Below are 8,822 nucleotides of genomic sequence, written 5' to 3' on the forward strand. Positions count from 1 at the left end.
CAACCCCCGGGAGGTGGCGGCCCGAGCAGATGTGCTGTGGAATGCCAGGAAAGAGAGAGGGGCATCCGTCGCACAGATCACCAAGCCGCGTACCCAACGACAGACCAGACCAGGCCCGGCAGCAGAGCCCAACGAACAAATGGTGCTTCTACCACCAGCGGTGGGGCACAGAGGCCCGCCGCTGTAGACCACCCTGCAAATTCCCGGGAAACGCCAAGGCCCAGCCGCCGCTGATGGCTACGGCGGCTGGCCATCAGGACAACCGTCCGGCTGGTCTCCAACAGATTCCTGTGGCATGGGCTGCGTAAACAGGTCAGTGAATGGGCCAAAACGTGCATGCAGTGCCAAACGGCCAAGGTGCAGCGGCACACCAAGGCTCCGCCGCAGCAGTTCGAACCCACCCGCCCGAGGTTCGACCACATTCATGTGGATATCGTGGGGCCCCTGCCAGTGTCGCGAGGAGCGCGGTACCTCCTAACTATGATAGACCGGTTCACCAGATGGCCAGAGGCAGTCCTGCTCACCGACACCACCTCCGAATCCTGCGCCCGAGCACTGATCGCAACCTGGGTAGCCCGCTTCGGGGTACCGGCCCACATTACCTCCGACAGGGGCGCCCAGTTCACCTCCAGCCTGTGGTCGGCTATGGCCAGACTTTTAGGAACACCGCTACACCACACAACTGCCTACCACCCACAGTCGAACGGACTAGTGGAGCGTTTCCACCGTCACCTGAAGTCGGCTCTCATGGCCCGCCTGGAGGGGCCTAACTGGGTGGACGAACTTCCCTGGGTCCTGCTTGGAATCCGCACGGCGCCCAAAAAGGATCTGCACACCTCGTCGGCCAAGTTGGTGTACGGCGCACCCCTGGTCGTCCCAGGAGAGTTCATACCAGCCCCAAGGGGCCAAGAGGAAGAACCCACAGCAGTCCTGGACAGACTACGGGAGAGGCTCAGTAACCTAGCCCCCATTCCCACTTCACAGCACGGACAGAGCCCTACCTGCGTACCCAAAGACCTGCAGAACTGTAAGTTTCTTTTTGTACGACGGGCGGACACCGGGCACCGCTACAGCGGCCCTACGAGGGGCCGTTTAAGGTGATCAGGAACAGCGGGTCCACGTTCGTGCTGGACATTGGGGGGAGAGAGAGAGGAGGTTTTCACGGTGGACCGACTCAAACCGGCCCATGTGGACTTGGCGCAACCGGTCCAGGCTCAGGCACCGCGGCGCAGGGGCAGACCCCGCCAAATAGAGGCCGATCCAGACTGTGGACATTGGGGGAGGTATCGCCGGTTCTGGGGGGGGAGGTTATGTGGCGAACCACTTTCTGGCACACACGAACCGGCTCACAACAGCCGCGCGCAGGCAGATGGCTGGCCCCAAAAAGGGCGCCAGGCCATCTTCACCAGCAGGGGGAAAATCCCGCGAGCGGAAAGGGTCTGGGAATATGCATTCCCCACAGCAATCCCGCCCCAGGGAGGGCGGGAACGAGAAGTCTTTAAAACAGGCCGCGAACTTTGAATAAATCTCTTTATCGCAACTCCAACTCACCGACTCCATGTGGTTATTCTAGCGCTGTGTGTAGCGCACCGCTACAGCATCACACTTCCCTTTTTGTCGATTTCTGACTTCCATTTGTGCGCCTCCCTCTGATTTGTCAATGTATTGTGACATGAGACAGCTCTTTTCGGGCAACCCGATTCTAATATTGTGGGCTTTTTTTTAGAACCTAAAGGTGTTTGGGAGCTGGTGGGGTAGAGAGATATGGAGATAGAGCTCGAGAGTGAGAGAAATAGAGATACTGTATAGGGAGCTGGAAACAGAAAGAGAGAAAGGGACAATATAGAGATAGGGAGAATGATGGAGAGATCAAGCCTGCTTGACAGACAGGCAGAGAGAGTGGGAGATACAAAACTACCCACCCTCGCCATTCCCAGCATCCTTTGCTCCATCAGATTTACAAACTAACTTTCCGCACCACATTGACGATATAGTACTGTGCAAAAGTCTTGGATCTAAGGCATTTGCACAGCACTGTAGAGAGAGAAAGAGAGATAGAGATAGAGAGATTGAGAAGGAGGTAGAGAGAGATTAGGAGATAGAGAAATAGGGAGTGAGATAGATATAGAGAGACAGACAGAGGATGGAGAGAGAGACGAAACAACCAGATGTTCACATTCTAATAGCAAGTTGATCAGATTGTTCTGGTGAGAGAGATGGTATGTTGCCCAATGCGAGAGTAAACATTGAAAAATCCTGCAAACTGAGGGACGTGCAGCAAACACTTCCAATGAAGGCATGAATAAATACCGTTCAGATTCAGTGGCTGAGATGAACTTTCACGTCGCTCCACATTTCAGAGCAAGACAAACAAGGTTTATTGGCAGGGGTCAGTGGGTCCGTGCAATGTTGCCGAGGCTCCACCGGCAAGGCTGCAGAAATCCAGAGCTCCTTCACCATCCCATCAATCTACTCATGCCTTTGAGGGACTATATGAATATTTTTCACTTTGCGACTGTATTTTTTTTCCTGATATGGTAACCATATGTGCTTTTGAGATATGTGCTGTGTACAGTGTGCTGTTGGTCATGTGCTTTGCTAACCTATTGCATTTATATCCTTACAATTAGAGTACTGTGTTACTTATTTCTTTAATAAAACTTTATTAGTTCCTAGTAATCCAGACTCCAACGAGTGGTCCATTTCTGCTGGTTTGGCAACCCAGTTACGGTGTACGTAACACTATGAATTCACTTTCGAGAACTCTGCAACTCATATTGTCAGTAGTATTATTAATTAATGAAAGGAAGAGGAGAAGATGGTGGTGCGACGCAGCACACGCAGCCTCTCCGGTGCTGATATCTGTTATCTGTCAAGTAGGATGCCGTGCACAATTCTGATTCGATGGAGGCAAATGTAACAGTACAGAGGAACATCTGGTAAAACTTCTGAAATGCCTGTTTCACTGCCACTGCTACTGTGTGATCCGAAATCTCCGGAGGAAAAGGCCCCGAATCCTCGGCTTTGCTTGTTGCTTGGCAGCTGGGGCGGGGTCGAAGCGCTCGGCAGAGATAGTGCTCGGTGCTCCGTGTCGGAGGGCTGGTTGGAGGCTCGAAGTTTTCCGACGGACTCAGAGTTGGACTGTGGTCGGGTGCTTCCAGGATGCTGCATTGGCAAGTTTGTGGCATTGGAAGCTCATCGCAGGGAGAGCTTCTCCCTTCTACTGTCTGCGTGAGATGGTCATAGTCATAGTCATACTTTATTGATCCCGTGGGAAATTGGTTAAAATTTACTCTTCACCAGAGACACGTTAGCAGGGTTTTAGATGCACCAGGTTGTGATCTGACCTTCCCAGTGGGGGGAGGGTAGAGGAGCTATCGGAACTTTGAGACTTTTTTTTTTACCGTGCCCATGGTCTGCCCTTATCAAATTACGGTATTGCTTTGCACTAGCTATATGTTATAATTATGTGGTTTTTGTCAGTTTTAGTCCTGGTCTGTCTTGTGTTTCTGTGATATCCTATTGGAGGAACATTGTATCATTTTTAATGCATGCATTTCTAAAAGACAATAAATGAGGACTGAGTGTCCTCATAATCTAATCTAATCTGATTATTATTATTATTATTATTTTCACAGTACATCTATTATTTGCCAGTCTTTGTTTATGTATAGTTTTTCATTGATGCTGTCATGTTTCCTTGTGGAATCCCAGAAGAAAATAAAAGTCAGGTCAGGTTAATATATTGTGTGCAGTTTTGGTCCCCTAATCTGAGGAAAGACATCTTTGCCATAGAGGGAGTACAAAGAAGGTTCACCAGATTGATTCCTGGGATGGCAGGTCTTTCATATGAAGAAAGACTGGATGAACTGGGCTTGTACTCGTTGGAATTTAGAAGATTGAGGGGGGATCTGATTGAAACGTATAAGATCCTAAAGGGATTGGACAGGCTAGATGCAGGAAGATTGTTCCCGATGTTGGGGAGGTCTAGAACGAGGGGTCACAGTTTGAGGATAGAGGGGAAGCCTTTTAGGACCGAGGTTAGGAAAAACTTCTTCACACAGAGAGTGGTGAATCTGTGGAATTCTCTGCCACAGCAAACTGTTGAGGCCAGTTCATTAGCTATGTTTAAAAGGAAGTTAGATATGGCCCTTGTGGCTACAGGGGTCAGGGGGTATGGAGGGAAGGCTGGGTTCTGAGTTGGATGATCAGCCATGATCATAATAAATGGCGGTGCAGGCTCGAAGGGCCGAATGGCCTACTCCTGCACCTATTTTCTATGTTTCTATGTTTCTATGTTTCTATAGTGGCATGTGCAGACTTTGATAATAAATTTACTTTGGACTTTTGAACTTGATTGCTGACCCACCCGGAAAGGGTGATCCATTTTCCAGTTTTTCAAAACTTCCTTGCATGGTGAGCATTTCTGGGCACCTTCCCACAGAAAAGTTAACATCAGGATTTAAAGGCTGAAGAGAAGGCTTACACAAGTGTTGACAGGGCTTGACAACCTCAGATATAGGGAAAGATTGACAAGTATCTGACCTTATTCCTCGGAGCAGAGGAGAATGTGGGGAGATTTGACAAGTATACTCTGTACAAATTTATGAGGGGTATAGATAGGATTAATCCAAGCAGGCTTCTTCCAGTGAGGTTGGGTGGGACTATAACTGAAGGCCATATGTTGAGGGTGAAAGGTGAAATATTTCAGAGGAACCGGAAGGAGATCCTTTTCACTAGGAGGGCAGTACGAGTGTGGAACAAGCTGCAGCACAAGTGGTAAGTGCAGGTTCAATTTCAATATTTAAAAGGTTTGGATAAGTACATTGATGGGAAGGGGAGAAAGAGATATGGTCCGGTGTAAGTGGATTGGACTTGGCAGAATAGCAGTTCAGCACAGACTGGATGGGCCAAAGAGCCTGTTTCTGAGCTGCAGCATTTGATGACGATGTCTCTATGACAGAAAACTGCAAGAGATTTGCTGAGCCTGGTTTATTTCATGACTCAATTTATTACTAAAACAGTAACAGTCAGCTTCCTTTGTGGGATGTCCTATTCCCTGTCCAGGGCCAACATGTAGGTGTTGAGAGACTGCCAAATAGTCAACATTGGGTTTGGAGTGATTGGGAGAGGGAGAAGTGAAGCAGGAGTAGTGGCTGGAAAAAGCATGGAAAGACTCATCTGAACACACTTTCAGTTCAAGTTCAGGTTTAGTTATCATTCGAACATGAGTGAATATAGCCAAAGGAAACTGCATACTTCTGGTGCCAAGGTGCAAAGCACATGACCAACAGCACACTGTACACAGCACATATCTCAAAAGCACATATGGTTACCATATCAGGAAAAAAAATACAGTCGCAAACTGAAAAATATTCATATAGTCCCTCAAAGGCATGAGTAGATTGATGCTGTTGTCCTGATTCAGCTTGTACTTCCACTTCCACACACACAAAATAGTGGAGGAACTTAGCAGACCATGGAGCATCCATGGATGAGAGTAAACAGTCAACATTCCCAATGAAAGGTCTCGGCCCAAAACATCCACTGTTTACACTTTTCCATAACACTGCTTGGCCTGCTGATTTCCTCCAGTATCTTGTGTGTGTTCCTTGTATTTCCAGCATCTGCCGATTTCCTCGTGTTTGTTCACACCCAGTTAATTAAATCAAGTGGTATTGGACCGGGTTAATGAAAGGCATGGCCAGATTTAAATAGCTCCAACACCCTATCTGCCACAGCCCCACATACTTCCCAACTCTAAACTCCATAACTCCCACTCAGGATCAATAAAGTACTATTATTATTATTATTATTCCACTGAGTGATCATCACAGGGCAGGACAGCACCGAGCGAACTTCGGATGCAACATCACCTCGTCTTCTCCTCCATTGGCCAAGTACCACAGGCGACCCCTGCTGTACTTCTTTATGATAAAGCCTCGTCATAAAGAAGTACAGCACAGAAACAGGTGCTTCAGTCAATCTAGTTGATGCTAAACTGTCCATTCCTATCGACCTGCACTGGGCCATAGCTCTCCATACCCTGCCATCCATGGATCTACCCAAATTTAACATGAACATTGAAATTGAACTCACATGCACCACTTGTGCCGGCAGCTCATTCCATGCTCTCATGACCCTCTAAGTGAAGAAGCTTCATCTCATGTTCTCCTCAAACTTTTCACTGTACACCCTGCACGAGGACATACCCAATCAAAGCTTTTCCATGGACGGCTTCCAGACCGTTCGGGCTGACCGGAAGTGCACTGAGAGCAGTTAAGCGGAAAGGAATTGGGGGCTTACTGTTCTGGTTAACAACGGATGGTGTAATCCGGGTCATATTATGATCGAGGAATGAGGACTCCAGTCATATTCCACCGAGATACAATACTGGGCGTCACGGGAGGTTGTTCCTGCCTGTGGCCATTGAACTTTGCAGCTCATCCCTTGGAGGGTCAGATACCCTGAGCCAATAGGCTGGTCCTGGACTTATTTCCATCTGGCATAGTTTGCATTTTGTTGTTTGATTTTTGTGGTTTTTGTATTGCTATATTTATGCTCTATTCTTGGTTGGTGCAGCTGTAACGAAACCCAATTTCCCTCGGGATCAATAAAGTACATCTATCTATCTATCTAACCCATGACCTCTAGTTGTAGTCCCACCCAACCTCAGGGTAGAAAGACTGCTTGTATTTACCCTATCTATACCCCTCATACTTTTGTATATCTCTATGAAGTCTTTCAGTCTTCTACGTTCCAAGGGATAAAGTGCAACATCCTGTAGATTTTCTCTCTATCCTTTCAACCTTATTTACATCTTTCTTGTAGGTAGGCGACCAAAACGACACATAATGCTCTAAAATAAGCCTAACCAACGTCGTATAAAGCTTCCACATAGCATCCCAGCTACAGTAATTAATATCTTGATTTATGAAGGCCAACGTGCCAAAGCCTTCTTTACAACCCTACCTACCCGTGACACCATGTTCAATGAATTATGGGCCTTTATTCCAAGATCCTTTTGTTCTACCGTTCTCCTCAGCGCCCTACCATTCACTGTGCAAGACCGACCGTGGGTGATCCTACTGAACTGCAACTCCTCGCGCTTGTTTGCATTAAGTACCATTGTCCATTTTTTCAGTCCATTTTTGCAGCTGAGTCAGATCCTGCTGCAAGCCATGACACAACGGCTTGCCACAACCGAGAACGCACAGCCAGCGAACTCGCTAATGAACCGTCTGCTGGGATTTGGGAGTGAGGTATTAATTGGAGGAGGAATGGAACCTGATTAATGATAGATAGGAGCGGTTACAGCAGAGGAAGTGAGAGGAGAGTGGACATCACACTAGCTCCTGTTCCTCATGACCAATGGGTGCTGCTTCACTGCTGTAAATGCATTTTGAATGTCACAAATAGTTTGTGTGGGCAGTTGTGGGGAGGGGGAGAACCCGTGGATCCACTGGGCAGTTAAAACAAATGAGAAGGAATTTCTTCTCTCGGGGAAGGTAAATATTTGGGATTCTTTCCCACAGAAAAATGGGTTGCTAAAAAGAAACTACTAGAAGTATACAAACCTACGCATGCACCAACTGGCAGAATGACAAAGGGATTTGAAAGAGGGTCTCCTCCAATAAATGTCTGAGTAAACGATGAAACTCTTCTCAGTTTCCTACAACATTCCAGCCAGCCTGAGCACCGAGGAAATAGCTGCAAAGATCATCAAAGCTGTTTATGGCCAAGAATTCATCTTTTTAACCGTATTTCGATACCTCATCTGCTCCATTTAAATATGAGAGGTCACTATTGAGTCCCAGCACAGCCGTGTACATATGATAGAACATAGAAATTTACAGCACATTACAGGCCCTTCGGCCCACAATGTTGTGCCGACCATGTAACCTACTCTAGAAACTAGAATTTCCCTAGTGCAGAGCCATCTATTTTTCTAAGCTCCAAGTACCTATCTAAGAGGCTCTTAAAAAACTATGTTGTACCTTCTTCCACCACCGCAGCTGGCAGTGCATTCAACACACCCACCACTCCTTAAGTGAAAAACATACCACTGACATCTCCTCGACCAAGCACCTTAAAGCTATGCCCCCTCGTGTTACCATTTCAGCCCTGGGAAAAAGCCTCCGGCTGTCCACATGATCAATGCCTCTCATCATCTTATACACCTCTATCAGGTCACCACTCATCCTCTGTTGCTCCAAGGAGTAAAGGCCAAGTACACTCAACCTTATTTTTATAAGGTATGCCCCTCAATCCAGGTAACATCCTTGTAAATATCCTCTGCACTCTCTCTGTAGTATCCACATCCTTCCTGTAGTGAGGTGACCAGAAATGAACACAGTACTCCAAGTGGGGTCTGACAAAAGTCTTATATAGCCGTAACATTACCTCACGGATCTTGAACTCAATCCCATGGTTGATGAATGCCAACACACTATACGTCTTCTTAACAACACTGTCAACCTGCGCAGCAACTTTGAGTATCCTGTCGGCACAGACCCCAAGATCTCTCTGATCCTCCACACTGCCAACAGTCTTACTATTAATATTATATTCTGTCTTCAAATTAGACCTACCAAAATGAACCACTTCACACTTATCTTGGTTGAAGTCCATCTGCCACTTCTCAGCCCAGTTCTGCATCCTATCAATGTCCTGCTGTAAATCTGACAGCCCTCCAGACTATCCACAACACTCCCAACATTTGTGTCATCAGCAAACCAACTAATCCACCTTTCTACTTCCTCATGCAGGTCATTTATAAAAATCACAAACAGGAGAGGTCCCAGAACAGATCCCTGTGGAAC

Source organism: Mobula hypostoma, chromosome 5, assembly GCF_963921235.1.
Source record: "Mobula hypostoma chromosome 5, sMobHyp1.1, whole genome shotgun sequence".
Lineage (NCBI taxonomy): Eukaryota > Metazoa > Chordata > Chondrichthyes > Myliobatiformes > Myliobatidae > Mobula > Mobula hypostoma.